Genomic DNA, 26,697 nt, shown 5'->3' on the forward strand with positions numbered 1-26,697 from the left:
CGTTATCAATTAGGTTTGGTGTTTTGGGGTTGTATTCAGCAGTAGAGGCTTCCTTCTATGCTTTTGTGGCCTCACGAGGTCAATCGTGGGTGTTACAAGACCACATCTTACGAGATAGCGACATATGTGGTATGGATTCAGATTATGTTTGTGCTTTGGTTTTTCTTCGTGATACAATTTCGGGCTTTGACTTCAGCGGTTTCAGTAATAAGGACACTGCCCCTCCAAATGCCTAACATTCATTGGCGAGTGTCGTTTTTAGTAAAATTATCCAAGACATGGAAGTTCACTTCGACATGACAATTAGGCAAAAAGCAATTTTTGAGTGTCTAAGGGCCCACATGCTCAGGATTTTCTTAGGACTATTCCTATTGATGGTCTTCGCCAGCATATGTCGCCAGTGGAGTATCGTGTCATCCTCAAGTATCGCCTTATGATCCCTTTATTTTCGGATGATGAGACTTGCCCTGTTTGTCGCAAGGCATGCTTGGACTCCTTTGGGGAACATGCAGTTCATTTTAAAGAGCTCTCGGGTTTCAAGTATCGACACATTTTGGTTATGGATATTCTTTTCGACATATTTAGGCTCGCTGGAGTTTTTGCCAAGAAAGAGGCATCTGTGAACTTTCTGACTGACCTATTGGAAGGAAGATCAACTCTTAGACCAACTTATGTTTTAGTATTTGGATGGGCTGGAGCGAAGTATGCATGTGTGGATCTAACATCGGTTTCCCCTCTTGTGCGCTTTGAGGAGTGGGGTTTTGACTATGGTGCAAGCTGCTTTAAAAGTTGCATCATGCAAAGTGGCAAAACATGAGAAAGCGTGCATGGAAAATCAACACATGTTTATACCTTTTTCATTTGATACTTTTGGTTTCCTTGCGCTAGAAGTTGTGGAGCTACTCAATAGAGTCCAATGGGTCATGCATAGTAATGTTATAACCCCACGATCTATAGATGTTGTTTTTAAACGAATTAGTTTTGCCATCCAAAAAGGGGTTGCGGGACAGCTTGTTGCTCGTTTACCTGCTACGTCTATGTAAAACATTCTTCTTTAACATGTTGAATGAATATTATTTTGGATTTATAAAAAAGATCCATCACAATCCATGGAATTAATAAAAGACATAAATATCATCTTTGTTAAATCAAAATCTTGACCCAAAATAGAAATCTAATACCATAATCCATATGTAAGAATGAGTAGCTACTAAAGGAAGCCACTCATTTCCTAACAACAGTTGCAGGACCAATAACGACCTGCTAGAAACATCAATAGTTAACTGTGATTAAAGTTGAAGTAAGAGTAGACATGTAGGGGTATTATCATAGTTAGATGCCTACATCAGTAACCACCTAAAGCATAAACAAAAGAAAAGAAAGATCATTAATTTATAATCAATGATGATTGTTGATATAAAAAATCTAAGGCCGACTAAGAAATTATAAGGGTTTGCTTCTTCTAATCCACTGTAGACAACAACTTTGTAATTCTTATTAAGGATTTAGAAATTAGAAAGACTTGATTTTTGGTAAAAAAAAAAGTGAATAAATGCCTGATTAAGCACACGTTTGATGAACTACTAATTATTTAAAGCTTATTATTTGTCTACAATATTCATTCCACAACTTAATCTTAATAAAGTCCTACCCATTATGCACCCTTTCAAACCGACAGCCTCTTTTAAGCTTGAAAAAAGAAAAATAACATAAATACTGATAGATTTTCCATAGAGATTAGGGATTTGACATGATAAAATAACTCAAATACTGTGTATGAAGTTGTTTTTTGAAGTACTTACCAGAAAATATGAAAAAAGAGAGATTGTTGAAAGGATTATCAAATTGTTGTTGTGGAAACTATGAAATAATTATTCGTCAAGCCAATGGGAGAAGACTTAGCCCGAAGTTCCTATACTAGGAGAGGTACATTAGAATTCCATACCTTTCTTAATAAGGTTAAATTAAAACCATAGGATTCAAAATCACCTCAAGAAAAATGAATTTGGGACATAAATGGTGGAATCTGACAACCTCATATCATAATGAAACTTGCTGCCTATTACCGTACCCTACTTTGTAAAAGCCTGTAACCCCAAATACCAATAAGACTTGGCATATTTTATTTCCATGTTGAAGTATATGTACGACATGAGGAACTAGGTACAAGTAAGATAAACCTTTAATGGAAGACCAAATAACCCTTATTTATAGACGAAATTAAGAAAATAAGAATGTTTGCATTGCTACCAGTAAAAATCAAAAGTAAGAAGCGTTGGGGGCTGGTGGAATAACAAAGATGGTCAAAACTTAATCAAAGGTCTAGTTAAAATCAAAATTTCGACTTCATAGCTTTAACATTGAAACGCAAAATTGAAGATGTAGGCTTCAATAAATTTGAAAACGGAGAAGACGGAAATGGATTGGAGGCTAGAATCGATATAGAATCGTTATAGGAGAGGGTTTATGTTAGACAAAACTGTAAAATTGGTCCTTGTGGTTTTCTAAAAACTTTGGATAGGGTACAAATGGAAAATCCAAAATCAGAAACTTTCTTTGGTTTTAGTCCCTAAAACACTTGAAATGACTTTTATGCCCTCTTAATTTCTTTTTATTCTTTGGTTTTAGTCCCTAAAACACTTGAAATGACTTTTATGCCCTCTTAATTTCTTTTTAAAACTTTCTTTATTTATTTTAATTGTTTTATAATTAAAAAAAAAATGGGCCCTACAAGCTACAACACCCCGACTCATTTCTTTCTCCCTCTCTCACTCATCAAAAAGTCATTGACGTCAAAATTGCTCTCCATTCTCACTCACCTTTCCCGTCGAGAAGCCCTAACATCGCCGCCCTAATGTCGTCGTCGACCGCCAAGATTTCTCACTGCCCTTCATCGCCGGTAAGTATCTTACTTCTCATCGCCTCTATTCCCCCTCTCCTTCTTGAACCAATGGATTCACGTCTTGAAGATTGAAACCTGCCATCACGAAACCTCGATGGTAAAACCCCATTGTCAGACATCTACAAGTTTTCTGTCATTTCATCTTCAAGAATCTACCTCCTATCAATTGCGCAACCTCCTGATGAGTGAACCCCGCTGCAGGTTTCCTAAACACAGCTCCGATGAAACCCCCTTCCCCTTCAGGAGGTCAAATTAAACTTTGAACTATGTATCGCCTTTCTAGAGAAGTTTTTTAGGTTCGGTGAAAATCTAATTTGCATAGAGAACTGAGATGATCACATTGGATCAAAAGAAAAAGAAATTTGATGTGTGTAACAGAGAAAGAGAGGTAAGTATGGATTTGAAATCAGATGCAATGTGTTTTGGGTTTTGTGGATTCCAATTTTGGAACTAGAAAATAGATTCCAGGTAGGGTGATTGAACGGTGTGGAGAGAGGGAAGCAAAGATCAGGTCGGTCGATGGTGCTCGAGTTTTGAGGAGTTACCAACGGTGGGTTATGTTCACTGGTGTCAAAAACCACTAACCACTGTGTTCTAATACCACACAAGTCAACTAAGTAGAGGTTATGGAGTTAATGTTCCGTCGTTCTTTAGCTGATGAGGGAGGGATAAATTAGGATGAGACCGGACGTGAGCTTATTGGAGAAACCTCGAGTTTTGAGGAGTTACCAACGGTGTGTATGTATGTGTAATTTTCAAGCTTCAGATTGAAATTTGAAACTGGGTTTTATATACAATCACAAATATAAAAAAACCAAGAAACTAGTGTCTGTGTGTGAAATATGTATGTGGGTTTTGAAGAGAAAGGGAGGGATGAACGATAACACACATCGGAGATGTTCTAGCCATTTGGGTTTGATCGCCTGTGAGTATGTGTTTGTGTGTGTGAGAGAGAGAGATAGAGAGAGAGAGAGAGACGTAAGATAGAGAGAATGAGAGTTTTACCTATTTTCTTATTATTATTATTATTGAAATGTTAATAAAATGTAAAAAAATGTAAAAATAAATAAATAAGGGTATAACCGTCTTTTCAAGTTTTTTTGGACTAAAATCGCAGGAATTGATTTTGGACCTTCCTTGCTAAGTTGAAAACTTTTTGGACTCCATCCAAAGTTTTTTACAAACCACAAGGACCAATTTTACAGTTTTGTCTTTATGTTATGTCATGGTGATAGCTGGTAGAATGATTTGTTTTTAAAGCGGATTGGAAGAAGATGATGGTGACCCAAATCGATGTCGGCTCAAAATCGGCAGGTATTAGAAGACAGGTGGATACCTGAGTTAATCAGAAAGAAATTTGGCTAATGACAAACCCTCGTGGCTATACGGCATACACCGAAATCAATGGAGATGGAAGACAAACCATCGAAACTCCACAATGATAATACCCAAAAGGCAGAAAGGTCAGAACGATTAGGAAAATCAAACTAATGTCGTGAAAACAAAAGGTAGATGAACAAAAAGAACTTGAGGTAAACAAAAGAAATGGACGCCATCTGTACGTACTTCTGTGATGTGTTTTGATACATAAAATGGTGAGTTTTTCTTAAAAACCAGCAATGGAAGCTTTAAAATTTCTAGTAAATTTCAAATTTATAAAAAAAGCAAACCCATCAAGGATCATTTTATACAGGTTAGAATGATATAAAACAACCATAGGGTGTTTTTGTATGACAACCTTTGAAGCCTTTGAAGCCTTTGGACCCTCTTGGATTTGCCGTGTTGGTGTGGATGGAAAGAACAAGTAACTTGAACTTCTATATAATTAATCCACCACCAAGAGTAAGATACCCTAAAAATGCTAGTTTTATTCTTCTAAGACTTTGCTCTTTAAGTCCTATGTGCTTAAACAATTAATCATTAAAAGGAAGACACAAGTTAAACACCAAAAGCCAAGTAACAATTTTACAATTGAGGGAGCTTTCTAGATCTTGCTACTTACGGTTTTGCTAGAGAAAGAGTACATGCTGGAGGCCAAAAAGTAGCAACTTTTTCATGCACAAAAGCCCCTTTTTATATATATATATATATATATATATATATATATATATATATATATATATATATATATATATATATATCCCATTTAAGGTAAAGCCCTTCTATTAGAACACTCTAATGTATTGGATGGAAAAAGGAGCATAGAGGACTAGAGGATGAAGGTTGACAAGCAACCTCCATCCCACTAATAACTTTCGGCCATGAGGCCTAAAGGGAACAAAATTTGTTTACCAGCTAACTTAACCATGGTCGAGTAAGTCACTAGTTTAGTTATGGTTAACCAAAGTGTCCAAAACTTTGTACATGACTTGTTATATCATATAATATGATATATTGACTAGTTTTCTACTTCTAATGATATTGTATTCATAAAACAATACTTTTTCACTAATTAAATACATGAGTTGAATTTTGTTTATTAATAACCATTTAATTAATAAATATTCAATAAGTACCAACTTATTAAGGTGTGACCCAATAGGATCATGTGTCTTTAGCAATATCACTCAATAATGATTCTTGAGCATATAGATCCAATAATCTCCCAAACTTGTTTTGAGAAAGAGCCTTTGTGAATGGAGTTTGTAGATTATCATTTGTGTGAACCTTCTCAATGCACCCATTTTCCAATTCCAACTCTTGACGAATGAAATTGAATTTCGGTTAAATGTGTCTAGTCTTGTTGGTAACCATCAGGTCTCTTGTAATAGTGATAGAACCAATGTTGTCAATAAGCATCTCAATGACATTTTTTATGCTTGGAACAACATCCAGATCATCGATGAATTTCTTGATCTAATCAACTTCTTGAATTGCCTCACATGTAGTTATATACTCTAATTCTGTTGTAGAAAGTGCGACCACTTCTTGCTTTGAACTTTTCCAAGAAATGGATTCTCCATTAAGTGTGAACTGTTGGATTAATTTCTAAGTCCATAACTATAATTGGTAAGACTTGACCCGACCCGGCATGGTCCATTTGGGTTGCATGGCATCGGGACAATTGGATAGACAAGATGAGGAAAAAAGGATACTAGTGATTTATATTAATATATTATAAGTTCTAATATATTAATATATAATCATATTATTTAATTAGTATTGATCAAGAATTAATTTATAATTAATTAAGTGATCAAAAGGAACTAATTAAATATGGACTCTAAGATATATGTGTGTGATGGGCTAAGTTCATTTAGGTTGGGCTAAGCTTTCATGGATAGTCCATGGAGTGTTTAACCCATGGATCATATGAAATGAAAGGTCATGTGTATTAGGGTTTAACCCTAATCTCCACACTATATAAAGATGTTCTTGGTTGGTGAAATGGGACGAGTGTGTGTACACAAAAGGGCAAGGCCGATTTCACTAGAGAGAACCAAAGTATCCTTATTCTCAGGGTTATTCCAAGTGTTCATGGTGTTGTGTGAACCATTTGAGGTGTCACACTTGGGGCACTAGGCACTCAAGCTTCATGAAGACAAGTTACATAAAAAAAAGGTATGTATTCTATCTATTTTATTACCCCAAGTATATGATATTTGTATGCTAGTATAGGGTAATATCTTGGAAACTTCATATTTGCATGTATAATAGAGAAAACATAGATCCAAGGTATTTAGGGTTGTATGTGCACCATAGGATGTTGTAGTATACTAAAACCCAACTGTGGTATCAGAGCCATGGGTTGTTTTCTGTTATATTGATGCAAATGTTTTATTTTCAAAGTTGAAAAAAAAAGAAAAAAAAACATGACGTTTGTCAAATTTTAAGATAATTACTTGTTTTTGTGAAAAACTAATTATTTTTAAAATTTGAATCACTTGCTATATGAGTTGAATTAGGTCAAATTTAGTAAAAGATAAAATGATATGATTATTTTATTAGTTTTAAAAGATTGATCTAAAGAGTTTTTTGAAACCTCGATAAGTTATGGATATGAAAAGGTTTTAAAAAATTGATTCAAAGTTTTTTTTTGTGTTACCTTGTTTTATGAGTTAATTTAGATTAATGAAAAAAATTGTGTGTTAGTTGTTTTCAATCCAAATTGATCTAGAAATAGTTCATAAAATGTGTTTTTATAACTTGTCCTCAAGTTATATGAAAAGTCACATTTATGAATCTTAAACCTCATAAAAATTGTCATAGGTTACAAAATGAAGAGTCTTGCCCTCATTAAATGGTTTTATGACTCCATAACTTGTCATCAAGTTGTGGAGGTTCAAGAGTCTCTTCATTAAATAAAATGTTTAACTTTAACTAAACTCATAAGTTATGAAAATCCAAGAGTTTTGAATAGTTTCAAAACTTGCCCTCAAGTTTTGGAATTTGTAAAGTTTTCCCCATGAATACTTTAATTCCAAGTTAAGCCCTTAGAATTTTAAAAGATAAAATTCAATCCTTATACTTTATAATATTATAAGTTAATAATATTTATATATATGTATAAGAGCAAGTCGTCTTACCATTAGTAGGCCTCATTCACGAAGCCGGTCTATAAGGGGGGTATAAGGTTACTGCCTATAAAATGACAGTTTAATGGGTGTCCACTCTCACCCACCGCTTCCTTGACTGGTGGAAGGTCGTTAGCCGAACGGGTAGGAAAGGACTATAATTCTCCCTTCATTAAAAGTATAATGATAAATACTAAGTAACTAAACGCTTATAAATTCCCAATCTTAGTTACTTAGGAAAATGTGAATTTGGTGCTAACCCATGAAATTACACTTTCCACCCTTGTTAAGTCGTTAGTGGAGCGTGTGTGGTTAACCGGCACACTAACATGGGACTGACAATGTGTGGCAAAGGGTGACTTAAGTTTTATTATAGATCGGTGGAGCTCGTGTGGTTAACCGGCACATCGATTGGGTGATAAAATTAAGGGTACCAAGTCAATTTGCATGGTTATTCACACCTTGTTTGTGATCCTCGGCATCCCAGTCACAAACTTGAGAGGGCACAATCGAGATTCAAACATGCCATTGAAAGTTCAATGTATCTCAAAAGATCTAGGAGTTTCAAATCCAATTAAAACTTAATTATATTTTGTTTTTCATGGTGGAAATTGGTAAATCGTCATTTACCTACCTTCAACTATTTTCTAACTTGGATTACGGCATCCCTCTTCCAGTTATAAATAGGTTGTTGGGTCCTAGCCTTAATATTTCATATTAGGTGTTTTATTAAGGACTTTAAATCAACTAAACTTGAATATCTCCCAAAAGATGTCTAGTTCAGACATCTATGATCTTCCCAAATCTCTTGGAACTTCACTTTCTCCACCTCCTCCAATTATTCTCCCTAACCCACAAGTTCAAGGTCACTCAAGCCCTATTGGCAAGGCAAGGTCAAGGTTTGATCACATCTTGGAGATGAAGTCACATATTGACAAGCCGGGAGAGTTGGGTCTCAAAGTCTTGAGAAAGTTGGTGGTTTAATCACTTTCTAAGTCACATAGTGAGTTCCTTTGGGACTCCTATGAAACAGACTATGACAAGACCCTTAATGATCTTATCTATTTGCTTGGTGCTGCTGAATCAGCAATGATTTGGAACGATAGTAAAGCAAATTTGATTAGAAGATCAACTTCCCAAAAACTTTATGGACAGTGACAATGGTGACACTGGAAATCCAGAAAAAGCATTCTCTTCCCAATGGAAAGGGATTGGCCATAGTCAACCCGATTGACCAAATGGTAAAGAGAAAGGCTAAGTCTGAGATAGTCTCATTACCAAAGGGTGCATATGTTTATTTTGCCAAAGGAAGGGGCGTTGATTGCAAAGCTGCCAAATTTACCTAAGGATGTTAAAGTCAATAAGTTTGACTCTACATCAGGTACAGCCCATTATCTAACTCTGTTAAGTTCTATTATGAGATCCTCATTACATGATGTGACTGGGTTACATGTTGATGTTTTAAGAATCAAAGAATAGAGAGAAATCTTAAAGGAAGTATATGTTGATTCTGATCGCGAAGGTCGATTTCGATCGCATCAGAATTTTGAGCAGTTGCTTAAGAAGTTATGATATATTGCTAAGGAATAGATAACAACAATTTTCCATGTGGATTGTAAGGATAAGTTTTTCCGCAAAGTTTTAAAATAAAAGAAAATTGTTTAATTTTATTTATTTGAAGTATCCTTACAATGGCATTTGTGGAAAATTGTTGCTTATATGATTCCACTGACAGCAATATTGGAAAATGGATTTGATTCTTTCATTTGTGGTAGTGTCTAAATTTACCAAATCAGGAAAGTTCCTCATCGCCCAAGTTTCAATTGGACTGAAACTTGGAATCATGCAAGTTGAATAGTATGATGAATGAGAACTTTCAAGCATTGGAAAATTAAGACTAATTAGTTGTTCACATGGATGTCTGAGTCAAGTAAAGGACTAAGGGATCGAGTACACATTATTGTGTACTGATCAAGCCCACCACAAATAATCGTTAAGACTATTCGTCATGATTTACTAAAGTTTAGTAAATATGGTTATACTTACAGGCTTAAGTGTAATTCTGATACATTGGAAAATTTTCGATGTATAGCAGAACGAATGAGAAGAATCAAATTAGGCAGAAGGATAAAAGTTTCTCAAATCTGAAAAGATGGGAGAGTACTTTAGTAGTATGTTATATGATCATCTTAATGATTAAGAGACCTTATCACAGTTCATCCTCTAAGTGCATTCTGATAGCTAAGAAGAGGAGCTATGAATTGTTGAAGTGGTCAAATCAAGAAGATGAGTCATACTTCGTTCCAAAACAAGTCTTAGAGTCATACTCCAAGACTGTAAGCTGAGTGACATATCCTAAAGAAAGGTTTATAACACTTGTCAAATGTAAGAGTAAAAGTGTCCTACTCTTGTACATTTGAAATTGGTAAGTTGTGATGTTTTGGATAAAAACAAAGACCAACTAAGGCTAATTGTGTGAAGTGTTTGTCTTGATAAAGAATCCAAACTATCTCTTGAATATTTGACAAGAGAGTCTTATATGTCAAGAGGACAGTGGGAGTCTTAGAGGTCTTGAAAGTCTCAAGAACTAATCAAGAATAAAACCTGAGGTTCTTCACTAGCACACGACTTGAGGTTTATAACCTATCGTGTTGACATATTTTGTGCCCATTCCAGTGAAAGTTGGCTTTGAATAGGAGTTCTGAAAGTTCTCAATTGGTTGCATAACAACTTGGAAGCAATGACAGGCCCTGTACTGCCAGGTGGCAAGAAGTTAAGATTGCATAAGTTCAGTCCATATGAGTTTGGATTTGTCATTATCCTTGTCTTGTGACTATGGTTTTGACAAATTCTCGTGGACAAGAACACATACACCATAAAATCTAAGGGTCATAAGGTTTCTCTCCGATTCATGAAAATGATGGTGAAGAAACAATTCCACCAAGTAGATTTGAAGCAGATGGCAAAAGGTCTAAACAATTGAGACTATGATTACGACACCCCTTTTCATAGTTCTGAAATTGTTTAGACACACATGCATGCTATCTAAGGAAAGGTGTATGATTTTGATAAAGTTTTATCAAAGCATCTCGTATCAGAAATCTGAACTTTGGTAAGAAAGTCAATAAAGTATTGATTTCTAGAAGTCCAGCTGATTTCTGAGTACATGTCAAAGCTAGTGGGAGCATAAGTGTTATGCTAATAATCATCATGTTAGTGGGAGCATGATAATTATTGTTAGTGTTGCAAGTTAGCAATGTTAATTATAGAAAACAAAAGTTTCAATTCGTGAGGCTGCAGGGATTGAAAAAGTTGTTTTGCTATAATTAAGGGAGAGGATATACTTCATTTCAGTTCTAAAGGCTTAGATTGAGACCTTAATCATCTTTAGTAAAGAATATATATATGAATTTCATGTTGGATTGGTTCAACTTAAGGAAATTTTATATATTGCGTTTTCAAAATTCGATTATGATTACGGCATCCCTCTTCATAGTCAAATTTTGAAAACATGGTAAATAAAAATATTGTAGCAAAAGACTGGTCTAGAATCATGTCTTTATGTGAGACATCATGAATCGTGTACCATTTGCTTTGGGTACAGGATCGATTGCATGTGCTATAATATTTGTCATTTCTAAATTTTTCCAAATGCCCAGAGGCATTAAGAAGGGAAAAGGTCTAGAATTTGATATGACTAAAATGATTAAGCAATTGTCGAGGACAATTTGAGGTTTACCAAAGATTGGTTGCTCAGGGACAGTTGGAAGTATAGTGCTAATTTTGGAAGGACCATATTGACATATTCTGAAAAGAGGCATCTCTTGTTCAGAAGTGATAGTCAAAATGAGAATATGGAGTTGTCTCCATAGGTGGAAGTTATATGTGTAAGATTAGAAAACTTAATGCAAGAAGCATGTCCAAAGCAATGTACTTTGAATATGAGACTTAGTTTCCATGGAGTTGATCTCCATTGGAATACCTTATAATGACTGTTGACAAGTCTTTGTGACTTTGTACATATTCATTACATGAGGGTCAGTGCATATAAGTTTAAAATCTAAACAGATTTCGATAAATGATAGGAATTTGAAATTCTCACATTTTTCGATAAGGATTTGGGAGTGTGAAATTAGAATCATTGAAATTATGTTCAATTGGTTTATTTCACAAAGTAAGGATCATAGACAAACATAGAGTGCATACTTGGTGTATGGCAAAGCTATTGTTTAGAAAAACATAGTGTATATGCTTGGAGCATGGGACAACTAGTGTTTTTAATTCAGGTATAAAGTTGATAAAACCGAAACAATGAAATAATGAGTAATCAGTATGGTGATAAATAAAAGTGGTCTATTTATATTCATAGGGTTTGATACCATATTTGATTAATTTATTCTTGTGTTTCATTTTGCATGTTTTGACTTCCAGAATAAACTAGGTCATTCTTCCTGAATGACTAAGTTATTCAAACTATCCACAGTCAGTCATATGTTGGAAGTAGATATGAATCAAGACTGTCATGGGTTGGCTTGTAGAGGTCTAAGATGTTGGACAAAGCGGTGCTACAACACTCATGAGTGCTCATAAGTTCTGAGTATTGGATTCAACCCACGCTCATTTGAATCACTTCATGGATTTTATCACGAGTGATCATGAGACGATAATATCTTATATTCTTAAAACCTAGAGATATGAGTTGTTACTATGAGTTGGTTATACATTGATTGCACGAAAACGCATTGGTAACTCGATGTTATAAAACGTGCCTTTGTGTATGATTCAACAAGTAGTAGAACAAGCCATATGAGTCGAAGTTTATCCATTCCTTTTACCTTCGGGATAAAAGCGGTATCTGTGGGCCCCTCGATGATTTAGCGATGACACATGTGAGTGCTTGGCCAAGCCAGGACTGATTTGATTTGTTCAATCAGTCAGTCATCATGAATCGGAAATCGGGAAACAACAAATAGACAGAGAGAATGATTTATAATCCATGTCTCAGTCCATATGATATCTAGAATGGAGGAATATATGATCCCTTATCTAATGGACAAGTCATTGACAAAGGTCAGAGTTCATCGGCAAGGTCAGAGTTCGACAGAAGCTTTTGAGAGCTACGATTGCTAGTCAGGGTTTGAAGTCATACTCAATAATAGTTTTAGACTTATCCAAGTGGGAGACTGTTGGATTAATGTCTAAGTCCATAACTATAATTGGTAAGACTTGACCCGACCCGACATGGTCCATTTGGGTTGCATGGCATCGGGACAATTGGATAGACAAGATGAGGAAAAAAGGATACTAGTGATTTATATTAATATATTATAAGTTCTAATATATTAATATATAATCATATTATTTAATTAGTATTGATCAAGAATTAATTTATAATTAATTAAGTGATCAAAAGGAACTAATTAAATATGGACTCTAAGATATATGTGTGTGATGGGCCAAGTTCATTTAGGTTGGGCTAAGCTTTCATGGATAGTCCATGGAGTGTTTAACCCATGGATCATATGAAATGAAAGGTCATGTGTATTAGGGTTTAACCCTAATCTCCACACTATATAAAGATGTCCTTGGTTGGTGAAATGGGACGAGTGTGTGTACACAAAAGGGCAAGGCCGATTTCACTAGAGAGAACCAAAGTATCCTTATTCTCAAGGTTATTCCAAGTGTTCATGGTGTTGTGTGAACAATTTGAGGTGTCACACTTGGGGCACTAGGCACTCAAGCTTCATGAAGACAAGTTACATAAAAAAAAGGTATGTATTCTATCTATTTTATTACCCCAAGTATATGATATTTGTATGCTAGTATAGGGTAATATCTTGGAAACTTCATATTTGCATGTATAATAGAGAAAACATAGATCCAAGGTATTTAGGGTTGTATGTGCACCATAGGATGTTGTAGTATACTAAAACCCAACATGAACACATATCCCGACTGTGATCGTGAGTTATCTCGATTAATGTTGAGGCCAACATCAGTGTAACATCTTATAGTAAGCTCTTCTAAAACTCCACCATAAACCAGAAACATGCCTTTAGTCCTTCTTAAGTACATAAGTATGTTCTTAATTTCCATGTAAAGTTTCTTTCCATGATTAGTTTGATACCTACTAGTTAGACTAATAGTATAAGCTACATCTAGCCTTCTACATGTCATAGCATACATAATTGAACATACTATTGAAGCATACAATATGTGGCTTATTCTTTTGATCTCATCTAAGTACTTGGGTTGTTATCCTTAGAAAGAAGGGTGCCAGGTAGTATGGGTACAGTTCCTCGTTTTGAGTTATCCATTGAAAAACGTTTTAAGACTTTGTCCATGTATGTGCTCTAACTCAAACGAAGAAGTCTTTGGGATCTATATCTATCGATCCTAATACCGAGTATGTATATAGCATCCTATATATATTTCATTCTAAAGGACTTAGTAAGGTACGCCTTAGTCCCTTTCAATGTTGGGATATCTTTCCCGATCAGTAATATATCATCGACATACAAAATTAGAAAAACAGTTTAGCTCCCACTTGATTTGATGTATAAATATGGTTCATCAGGACTTTCTGGGAAACCAAACTTTTTGATATTTTCATCAAAATGATGATATCAGGTCTAAGATGCTTGTTTCAATCCATAAATAGACTTCTTCAGTTTGCACACCTTCTTTAGGTTATCTGGTTTGACATCCATATATACATCTTCCTCAAGATATTCATAAATGGACTTCTTTAGTTTGCACGCATTCTTTAGGTTATCTAGTTTGTACACCTTTAGGTTGTTCCATATAGACATCTTCCTCAAGATATCCATTACGGTAAGCGGTTTTGACATCTATTTTCCATATCTCATAGTCGCAATCTATAACTATGGCCATGAGAATCCTAATATATTTTATATTAGAAACTAAGGTACCTTCATAGTCAACGCCTTGAATCTGAGTATACCCTTACGCGACTAGTCATGCCTTTAAAGTTTGTACATTTTTTACCCTAGTCCTATACTTGATTTTCTTTCATCGACTAAATTTCAGCTTTCATGGCTTCAAGCCATTTATCAGACTTTGCGTCTGTAGTAGATGACTTATAAATGATGGGCTCACGTTGATCCATCAAGAAGACTTCCTCTCTAGGAATGAGAAATCCAAATCTATCAGGTTCCTGATAAGCTCTACTGGAGCGTCATACAGTTTGTGTGGTTTTTTACATCTGAACAATAATTTCAGGATCAACAGTGCTTTGTTGATTATCATTCTCAACTAAAGGTTGTGTCTCTTAAATTTCTTCGAGATCAATGGGGATCCCACTTGCTTTATGGAAGATAAAATCATCTTCAACAAACAACTTTTTGGGCGATGAACATTTAGTTCACTTCTTTCTGGAAGAAGTAATAACCCATGGTTTCTTTTAGTTATCCCACAAAGATACACTTTTGAGATCTAGGGTCAAGCTTGTTTGAATTCTCTATTTTAACATATGATTCACAACCCTATATCTTTAAGTAAGAGATTGATGGAACTTTTCCATTCCATGACTTATAGGGAGTCTTACTAACATTTTTAGTTGGGACCATGTTTACAATTCAAGATGCAGTATTAAGGGCATAACCCCAAAATGAGTGAAGAAGAGAATTAAGATTCATCATCGATCATACCATATCAAGTAGAGTACGTTTTGTCCTTTCTGAAACAACATTATATGAGGTGTTCCCAGTGGAGTGAGTTGTGATTCTATACTTTATTTTGGAATACCTTGAAGACATCGAATGTTTCATGTTTGTGTTTCATAAGATACATATATCCAAATCTATTGAAGTCATCAGTAAATGTAACGAAGTATCTTTCATTGTTTCTGGTCATTTTCCTAAAATCTACACATACATTCGTATGTATGAGTCCAAATAGATCCGAAGTCGTTTCACCAACACCAGTAAAAGGAGATTTTGTCATCTTTCCATACTGACATGATTCATATACATCAAAAGATAATGAGCCTCTAGACTCTAAGATTCCATCCTTTTAGACCTTAGCAATGCGAGTTTTGTTTATGTACCCAAGTCCACAATGCCATAAATAATTTTCATTTAAATTCGACTTTGTTTTCTTATTTAAGTTATATATTGAAATCTCCTTTTGGTATGAAACATTTAAATTGATTTCATCTATTACATTATTGGGACTAGTATCAAAATAGAACACATTATCTTTAAACACAGTGATGTTTTCAGAATCAAAGTCAAACTTGTAATGAAAACCCTGTTCATACAAACGAAAAGTAGATATAATATTCGTAGTTATACTAGGTACATAAAAACAGTTTTCAAAATAAGATTAAGACCATTTGAAACCAAAAGATTATATTGTCATGTGGCTTTTGGCAGCTACTCTAGTGCCATTGCCCACATGGAGTTCCAAGTCGCCATCTTTGAGTTCTCTAACATTCTTTACTCCTTGAAAATCATTGCAAATGTTAGTACCATGTAAGGACCCAAAAATCAAGGGTAAAAATTTCATTTTTAAATGTAGCTAAAGCATTGATACCATTTATTTCAAGCATTTCAAATCATCATTAAGTAAAATATTTATCAGAGTTTATCCCAAAATCATTCATTACGGAAATCATAGGTGTGTGCACTACGATCAACCCGAGCCCTTCCTTTTCAAATCGATGATACCTGAAACCATAAACAAAACTATAATCACGAAGCTTAGTGAGTTCCCCAGAGCATACCCCACACAATCCACAAAACCATATAAACCATATTAGCTATAACAACTACATAAACCATAACAATCACATAAACATGCAGATACACATATAAAAATGCCATGGAAATCCTCCAAGGTCTTATTCACATACTCACATAAATCATATCAACTACACCAGCCATGCATATAAACATATAGGGAAGCCCTGGAAACCCTCCACGGTCTTACACCGGGTGCCATTGGAACCCCCACATGGTCTTAGCCAAATGCCGCGGGAACCTCCCGAGGTCTTTGACCTAGGATGCCAAGGAAACCCTCCAAGGTCTTACACCTAAGTGCCTCGGGAACCCCCCGAGGTCTTGACCTAGGATGCCAAGGAAACTGTCCAACGTCTTACACCTAAGTGCCCTGGGAACCCCCCGAGGTCTTCCATGCAAGTATCACAAAGACCACTAGCATATCACGTACCACAAATCAATTAGCATACCACATAATCACTAGCATACTCCCTATCACATAACCAGCTAACATGCCACATAATACAACTTCAGCTAGTGTATCACCTATCATAAAATGGGTCAACATTAGTGCCTTAGACCCATTGGTATGGTGAGGAGACTCACCTGGCACTGCTGAAGTCCCGCAGATGCAACCCCAGCTGCTGGTTGACAGATTCCCGAACTGCCAACATCAACAATACCCAATTAATAATTGGGTTCCAAGCCTAAGGTCCAACTCACACTCCAAAGGCCCAATAGACAAGTAATAGGCCAAAGCCCAACATATGGCCTAATTTTTCAAATTGGGCCTAAACCTCTACATGGACTTACTTGAAGGCCCAACCAATTATTCTAGTCCAAACAATTGGCATTCTGATGGCCCAATAGCTAATAATCCTCAAGGCCTAAATATGGCCCACTTATGGCCCAATTTCCAAATTGGGCCCAAGCCTGTCTAATAGGTATTATCCTGAAGCCCAATAATTTCCCTTAGTCCATAAATATGTTCTGAGTTGGCCCACTAAGGTCCACAGCAGCTTAGTCCAATAAATAGCCCAATAAGTATCCAAACCCAATTAGGGTTTTCACATAAAATGATGATTAGGGTTAAGTGTTTCTTACATAACCCATTAAGGACATAATCCATTAAGTCCAATATTGCCTTAGGTTAATTGCAGATGATTATTAATTAATATTTTAGATTTATTAAATAATTCACGTACGTGTCCCGATCAACCCCAAAATTAGGGCTTCATGACATTAGGGTTTTCCAACCCAATACTAGCCCATTAGGCCCAAAACTAAGTCCTTAGATCAATTACGGCTTCATTAGGCCCACTAGGGTCTCATAAGGCCCATTAGGGTTTCATAAGGCGGCCACCACCTCATGGTGGTGGTTACGAGTCTCTTTTTATTATTTTCGCATCGGTTACAATATTTCAAAGCAAATCCGAATAACACACACGCTAATTCAAACACACACACACACACAGCCACCAAATCACGAACCATACCCACACACACACACCAAATCACGCACACAGCTACCTCCTCACGGTGGCTGGTGGCGACGGGAGAAGATGATATGGTGGCAGCCACCATGGTTGGCTGCCATGGTGGTTATCCACATTTTCCGGCCAGAAAATACACTCACACCCACGTATTCGACTCATAGCAGCAACACATACGAATAAATGACACGAGATCGAGGTTCCCAACCACTGACTCGGCGGCTGTCGCCATCGGAGAAAACAGAAACGACGATGATAAATTTGTACAACCAAAAGGGATAAAGACGGGAGAAACGGTTCATGGTTAAGCCTTACCGAAGCCTTCCAGTTGTTCACGGCCTCAGCTCCATCGTTCACAGCCTTCTGCTTCGTCTCGGTGGCCTCTCCAGCTGTTTGCGACGACTCCGACGGTTCTCGATGGTTTATCTGGCTGCCACGACGTCTCCGACAGTAGATCTAGGGTGGTGGTGCTCCACAGCGAGGTGGCATGCGGCGGTCTTGGAGCTTCTCAAGGTGGCAGCTGAAGATGCCACACATGGTGATGACGGCTGGTGGTATAAGTGTTGGATTAATGTCTAAGTCCATAACTATAATTGGTAAGACTTGACCCGACCCGGCATGGTCCATTTGGGTTGCATGGCATCATGCATTTGGATAGACTATAATGAGAGAAATAACACTTAAGGTTGGTTAATATATTATAAGTTCTAATATATTAATAAGGTTATTTAATTAGTATTGATCAAGAATTAATTTGGAATTAATTAAGTGATCAAAAGGAGAGTAATTAAATATATGGGTTGATTGGGTAAATCATTCATTCTTATATATGTGGGCTTGTGATCCAAGATTCCTTATGTTGGACTAAGTCCATGGGGTGACCCATGGATACTCCATGGAGGTTAAAATCCATGGAGCATAAGGAATGGGTAAAGTTATGAGTTACATGGTGTAACCCTAATAGCCACCATATAAAAGAATCCCATGGCTCAAGAAATCGTGCACTAATGTGTGAGTGTGAGGGCTAGACGATTTCAAGGAGTGTTCAAGTTTCTCTCAAGTTATTCCAAGTGTATTTGGTGTTGTGTGAACCATTTGAGGTGTCACACTTGGGGCACTAGGCACTCAAGCTTCATGAAGACATTCTACATCAAAGAGGTATGTATTCTATCTTGTTATATTTATTATTTTGTATGCTAGATTAGGATAATACCTTGGATGTTCATAATTGTATGTATAATAGAGAAAACATAGATCCAAGGTATTTAGGGTTGCATGTACACTTAGGAGTGTTAGAATGCTCATAACCCAACAGTGGTATCAGAGCCTAGGCTTGTTTTTTTGTTATACTTGCAAAAGTAGCTGAAAAATCGAGTTGAATGCATATATTCGATTGTTTTGGCTGGAATTGGACTAGGAACGTTACCCTAAGATGTTTTTGGACTTATAAACTTGTTTTTGATGTGGTAATGTTCATGCTAATCCAATTGCTAAGATAATTGTCATAATTTCAAGATTTGTATTAGTTTGTATGTTCATGCTAATTTCTTGAAGATTGATGATTTGAATTATCTTGTTCTTATGAGGTTCTTAGATTAATAGAAAAGTTGTGTGAAATAGTTGTTTTCAATCCATTTTAATCTAAGAGTTGATTCCAAAGTGTGTTTTTGTAACTTGTCCTCAAGTTATATGAAAAGTCACATTTAAGAATCATAAAACTCATAAAAGTTAGCAAAGGTTACAAAATGAAGAGTCTAGTTCTAATTAAATGGTTTTATGACTCCTTAACTTGTCCTCAAGTTATGGAGGTTCAAGAGTCTCTTCATTAAATTAAAAAAAAATGTAACCTTAATTAGTTCCATAAGTTACAATAAAAAAAAGTTATTTTTTTTATTAATTAGTTTAAAGTCTTCCATAACTTGTCCTCAAGTTATGGAACTTGAGGAGTTTTTTTTTTAATTTTTTTTTAATTAAAACTACTTTAAACTCATAAGTTATGGAATTAATTAGTTTTGAATAGTTTCAAACTTGCCCTCAAGTTTTGGAATTTGAAAAGTTTTCACTTATGAATACTTTAATTCCAAGTTAGCCCTTAGAATTTTAAAAGTTAAAATTCAACCCTTATACTTTATAATATTATAAGTTAATAATATTTATATATATGTATAAGAGTAAAGTCAGTCTTACCGTTAGTAGGCCTCATTCACGAAGCCGGTCTATAAGGGGGGTATAAGGTTACTGCCTATAAAATGGCAGTTTAATGGGTGTCCACTCTCACCCACCGCTTCCTTGACTGGTGGAGGGTCGTTAGCCGAACGGGTAGGACAAGGACTATAATTCTCCTTTCATTAAAAGTATTAATGATAAATACTAAGTAACTAAACTCTTATTAATACCCAATCTTAGTTACTTAGGAAAATGTGAATTTGGTGCTAACCCATGAAATTACACTTTGCACTTTGCTTAAGTCGTTAGTGGAGCGTGTGTGGTTAACCGGCACACTAACCTGGACTTAACAAGGTAGGCAAATGGTAACTTAATATTTATCATAGTATCGGTGGAGCGTGTGTGGTTAACCGGCACACTGATTAAGGGGTAAATATTAAGGGTGTTGGATTATGAGCATTCTAACACTCCTAAGTGTACATGCAACCCTAAATACCTTGGATCTATGTTTTCTCTATTATACATACAATTATGAACATCCAAGGTATTATCCTAATCTAGCATACAAAATAATAAATATAACAAGATAGAATACATACCTCTTTGATGTAGAATGTCTTCATGAAGCTTGAGTGCCTAGTGCCCCAAGTGTGACACCTCAAATGGTTCACACAACACCAAATACACTTGGAATAACTTGAGAGAAACTTGAACACTCCTTGAAATCGTCTAGCCCTCACACTCACACATTAGTGCACGATTTCTTGAGCCATGGGATTCTTTTATATGGTGGCCATTAGGGTTACACCATGTAACTCATAACTTTACCCATTCCTTATGCTCCATGGATTTTAACCTCCATGGAGTATCCATGGGTCACCCCATGGACTTAGTCCAACATAAGGAATCTTGGATCACAAGCCCACATATATAAGAATGAATGATTTACACAATCAACCCATATATTTAATTAGTCTCCTTTTGATCACTTAATTAATTCCAAATTAATTCTTGATCAATACTAATTAAATAACCTTATTAATATATTAGAACTTATAATATATTAACCAACCTTAAGTGTTATTTCTCTCATTATAGTCTTTCCAAATGCATGATGCCATGCAACCCAAATCGACCATGCCGGGTCGGGTTAAGTCTTACCAATTATAGTTATGGACTTAGACATTAATCCAACAGTCTCCCACTTGGATAAGTCTAAAACTATTATTGCATATGACTTCAGGAACCGATCAGCAATCGTAGCTCTCAAAAGCTTCTGTCGAACTCTGACCTTGTCGATGAACTCTGACCTTTGTCAATGACTTGTCCATTAGATAAGGGATCATATATTCCTCCATTCTAGATATCATATGGACTGAGACATGGATTATCAATCATTCTCTCTGTCCATTTGTTGTTTCCCGATTTCCGATTCATGATGACTGACTGATTGAACAAATCAAATCAGTCCTGGCTTGGCCAAGCACTCACATGTATCATCTTTAAATCATCGAGGGGCCCACAGATATCGCTTTTATCCCGAAGGTAAAAGGAATGGATAAACTTCGACTCATATGGCTTGTTCTACTACTTGTTGAATCATACACAAAGGCACGTTTTATAACATCGAGTTACCAATGCGTTTTCGTGCAATCAATGTATAACCAACTCATAGTAACAACTCATATCTCTAGGTTTGAAGAATATAAGATATTATCGTCTCATGATCACTCGTGATAAAATCCATGAAGTGATTCAAATGAGCGCGGGTTGAATCCAATACTCAGAACTTATGAGCACTCATGAGTGTTGTAGCACCACTTTGTCCACCAACTTGGACCTCTACAAACCAACCCATGACAGTCTTGATTCATATCTACTTCCAACATATGACCGACTGTGGATGGTTTGAATAACTTAATCATTCAGGAAGAGCGACTTAGTTATTCTGGAAATCAAAACATGCAAAGTGAAACACAAGAATAAATGAATCAAATATGGTATCAAACCCTATGAATATAAATAAACACTTTTATTTATCACCATACTGATTACTCATTATTCATTGTTTCGGTTTTATCAACTTTTACTTGAATTTAAAACAATAGTTGTCCCATGCTCCAAGCATGTACACTATGTTTTCTAAACACTAGTCATGCCATACACCAAGTATGCATACTATGTTTGTCTATGATCTTTACTTTGTAAAATAGATCAATTGAACATCACTCCAATGATCCTCTTTTCACAGTCCCAAATCCTTACTGCAAATGCAAGAATTCCAAATTCATGCCATTTACTGAAATCTGTTAGATTCTAAACTTATATGCATTGATCCTCTTAATGATTATGCACGAAGTCAGAAAGACTTGACAACAATCATTACAGAGCATTCCAAAGGAGATCAGCTCCTTGGAAACATCCTTCTTTCATTATGTTTCCTAATCTTACACAGATTGAATAATTTCTAACTTTGAAACATTTCCATATTCCATTTTGACTATTACTTCTGAACAAGAGTTGCCTCCTTACAGATTATGTCAATATGGTCCTTCCAGAATTAACATTATACTTCCAACTGTCCTTGAGCAACCAATCTTTGGTAAACCTTAGATTGTCCTCGACAATTGCTTAATCATTTTAGTCATATCCAATTCTAGACCTTTTCCCTTCATAATGCCCCAGGCATTTGGAAAATTTTAGAAAGGATGAATATATCACATGTAATTGATCCTATATCTGAAGCATATGGGACACGATTCATGATGTCTCACATAAAGACTAAACCAGTCTTTTGCTATAATATTTCCATTTCAATTTGCCAAGTTCTCAAAATTCAGATTATGAAAAGGGATGCCGTAATCATAATCGAATTTTAGAACGCAAATAATGGACCCATATATAGAATTTCCTTATGTTGAGCCATTCCAACATGAAATTCATATATATATCCTTGATTAAATACGATTAAAATCTCAATCTAAGCTTTTAGAATTGAAATGAAGTATAATTTCCTCTCCCTTAATTATAGCAAAACAACTTTTTCAACCCCTGCAACCTCACGAATTGAAACTTTTGTTTTCTATAATTAACATTGCTAACTTGGAACCTTTGTCATAATTATCATGCTCCCACTAACATGATGATTATTAGCATAACACTTATGCTCCCACTAGCTTTGACATGTACTCAGAAATCTGCTGACTTTCTTACCAAAGTTCAGATTTCTGATACTAGATTGTTTTGATAAAACTTTATCAAAATCATACACCTCTCTTAGATAGCTCACATGTGTGTCTAAACAAATTTAGAACTATGAAAAGGGATGTCGTAATCATAGTCTCAATTGTTTAGACCTTTGCCACTTCTCACAAGTCCATGTTAGTGTGCCGGTAAACCACACACGCTCCACTAACGACTTTGAGAATGCAAATATCACAGTTGCTATCTAGCTAAAATCTACTTAGTGAAAGTGTTTCCTCACCATCATTTTCATGAATCGGAGAGAAACCTTATGACACTTAGATTTAATAGTGTATGTGTTCTTATCCTTGTGAATTTGTCAAAACCATAATCACAAGACAAGGTTAGTGACAAATCCAAACTCATATTGATTAAACTTGTGCAATCTTAAATTCTTGCCATTTGGCAGCTCAGGTGCCTGCCATTGCTTCCAAATAGTTGTGCAACCAATTGAGAACTCTCAGAACTCCTATGCAAAGCCAACTTGAATAGGCACAAAAATTTCAACACGATAGGTTATAAACCTCAAGTCGTGTGCTAGTGAAGGACTTTAGGTTTTATTCTTGATTAAGTCTTGAAACTTTCAAGAGCTTTAAGACTCCCACTGTCCTCTTGACATATAAGACTCCCTTGTCAAATATTCAAGAGATAGTGCGGATTCTTTATTAAGACTAACACTTTACACAATTGGCCTAAGTTGGTCTCTGTTTTATCCAAAACATCACAACTTACCATTTTCAAATGTACAAAAGTAGATAACCTTTTACTCTTACATTTGACTAGTGTTAACAAACCCTCTTTAAGATATGTCACTCAAGTTACAATCTTGGAGTATGACTCTAAGAATTGTTTTGGAACGAAGTATGACTCATCTTTTTGATTTAACCATTTCAACAATTCATGACTCCTCTTCTTAGTCATAAGAATGCACTAAGATGACTTTAGAGGACCAATTGTGATATGGTATCTTAATCATTAAGATGATCATAAACATGATACTAAAGTACTCTCCCATCTTTTCAGATTTGAGAAACTTTTATCTTTCTGCCATACTTTGATTCTTCTTATTCGTTCTGTCTCACATTGAAACTTCTCCAATGCTACAGACTTATACTTAAACTTATAAGTATAACCATATTTACTGAACTTAAGTAAATCATGACGAATAGTCTTCTTGATCTTTTGTGGTGGACTTGACCAGTGCACAAGAATGTGTACTCGATCCATTAGTCCTTTCCTTATTCACATAAGGAATTAGTCTTAATTTTCCAAGCTGAAAGTTCTCATTCATCATACTATACAACTTGCATGATTCCAAGTTTCGGTCCAATTAAACCTTGGGTGATGAAAATCTTTCCTTATTTGGTAATATTAGACACTACCACAACCGAAAGAATCAAATCCATTTTTCCAATATTGCTATCAATGGAATCTTATAAGCAACAACTTTTCACAAATGCCATTGTAAGGATACTTAAAATAAATAAAATCAAAACCTTTTTCTTTTATTTTAAAATTTTGCGGAAAAACTTATCCTTACAATCCATATGAAAACCTTGTTGTTATCTATTCCTAAGCAATATAAATATCATAACTCTTAAGTAATAGCCCAAAATTCTGATCACCGAACCATGCGATTGAAATCCATCTTCGCGATCAGAATCAGCATGTACTTAATAGAGTTAGACAATGGACTTTACCTGAAGTAGAGCCAAACTTATTGACTTTAACATCCTTAGGTAAATTTGGCAGCTTCATAACCAATGCCCCTTCTTTTGGCAATAGTTACCTATGGACCCTTGATAATGGGACTATCTCAGACTTCGCCTCTCTCTTTACCATTGGGTCAACCGAGTCGACTATGGCCGATCCCTTTCCATTGGGAAGAGAGAGCTTTATTGGATATCCAATGTCATCATTGTCAATGTCCATAGCGTTTTAGGAAGTTGATCTTAGCAAATAGATAAGATCATTAAGGGTCTTGTCTTAGTCTGTTTCATAGGATTCCCAAAAGAACTCACTATGTGACTTAGAAAGTAGTTGAGCCACCAACTTTCTCAAGACTTTGACACCCAACTCTCCAGGCTTGTCAATATGTGACTACATCTCCAAGATGTGATCACACCTAGACCTTGCCTTGCCAATAGGGCTTGAGTGACCTTAAACTTTTTAGGAACTTGTGGGTTAGGGAGAATAATTGGAGGAGGTGAAAGAACTATGATATCCATGGGACATCATCTTCATTTAGGAAAGCTTGTTTCAAGAGATTTGGGAAGATCATAAATGTCTAGACCAAACATCTTTTTGGGAGATATTCAAGATAGTTTATTTAAAGTCCTTAATATGACACCCAATATGAAATATTAAGGCTAGGACCCAACAAACTATTTTATAACTTATAAGAGGGATGCCGTAATCCAAGCTATAAAATATTTGAAGGTAGGTGAATGACGATTCACCAATTTCCACCATGAAAAACGAAATAATTTATTAGGTTTTAATTGGATTTGAAAGTCCTAGATCTTTGAGATTCATTGAACTGTTCAAAGGCATGTTTCAATCTCGAGTGTGCCCTTCAGGTTTTGTGACTGGGATGCCGAGGATCACAAAACAAGGTGTGAATAACCATGCAAATATACTTGGTACCCTTAATATTTACCCCTTAATCAGTGTGCCGGTTAACCACACACGCTCCACCGATACTATGATAAATATTAAGTTACCCTTTGCCTACCTTGTTAAGTCCAGGTTAGTGTGTCGGTTAACCACACACGCCCCACTAACGACTTAAGCAAAGTGCAAAGTGTAATTTCGTGGGTTAGCACCAAATTCACATTTTCCTAAGTAACTAAGATTGGGTATTAATAAGAGTTTAGTTACTTAGTATTTATCATTAATACTTTTAATGAAAGGAGAATTATAGTCCTTGTCCTACCCGTTCGGCTAACGACCCTCCACCAGTCAAGGAAGCGGTGGGTGAGAGTGGACACCCATTAAACTGCCATTTTATAGGCAGTAACCTTATACCCCCCTTATAGACCGGCTTCGTGAATGAGGCCTACTAACGGTAAGACTGACTTTACTCTTATACATATATATAAATATTATTAACTTATAATATTATAAAGTATAAGGGTTGAATTTTAACTTTTAAAATTCTAAGGGCTAACTTGGAATTAAAGTATTCATAAGTGAAAACTTTTCAAATTCCAAAACTTGAGGGCAAGTTTTGAAACTATTCAAAACTAATTAATTCCATAACTTATGAGTTTAAAGTAGTTTTAATTAAAAAAAAACTCTTCAAGTTCCATAACTTGAGGACAAGTTATGGAAGACTTTAAACTAATTAATAAAAAAAATAACTTTTTTTTATTGTAACTTATGGAACTAATTAAGGTTACACTTTTTTTTTAATTTAATGAAGAGACTCTTGAACCTCCATAACTTGAGGACAAGTTATGGAGTCATAAAACCATTTAATTAGAACTAGACTCTTCATTTTGTAACCTTTGCCAACTTTTATGAGTTTTATGATTCTTAAATGTGACTTTTCATATAACTTGAGGACAAGTTACAAAAACACACTTTGGAATCAACTCTTAGATTAAAATGGATTGAAAACAACTATTTCACATAAC

The 26,697-nt window shown here is 35.5% G+C and overlaps 1 long non-coding RNA gene across 1 annotated transcript; it reads left to right on the top strand.

The window, feature by feature from the left end:
* The first annotated feature begins 2,775 nt into the window (after positions 1-2,775).
* On the top strand, positions 2,776-3,996 carry LOC145115962 (uncharacterized). Its single transcript, XR_013711795.1, has 2 exons — positions 2,776-2,899; positions 3,104-3,996. It is a non-coding gene; the product is annotated as an uncharacterized LOC145115962 (long non-coding RNA).
* The last annotated feature ends 22,701 nt before the right edge of the window (positions 3,997-26,697 follow it).

This window comes from Lactuca virosa, chromosome 5 (genome assembly GCF_052849685.1).
Source record: "Lactuca virosa cultivar CGN04683 chromosome 5, Lactuca_virosa_CGN04683_v6, whole genome shotgun sequence".
NCBI lineage: Eukaryota > Viridiplantae > Streptophyta > Magnoliopsida > Asterales > Asteraceae > Lactuca > Lactuca virosa.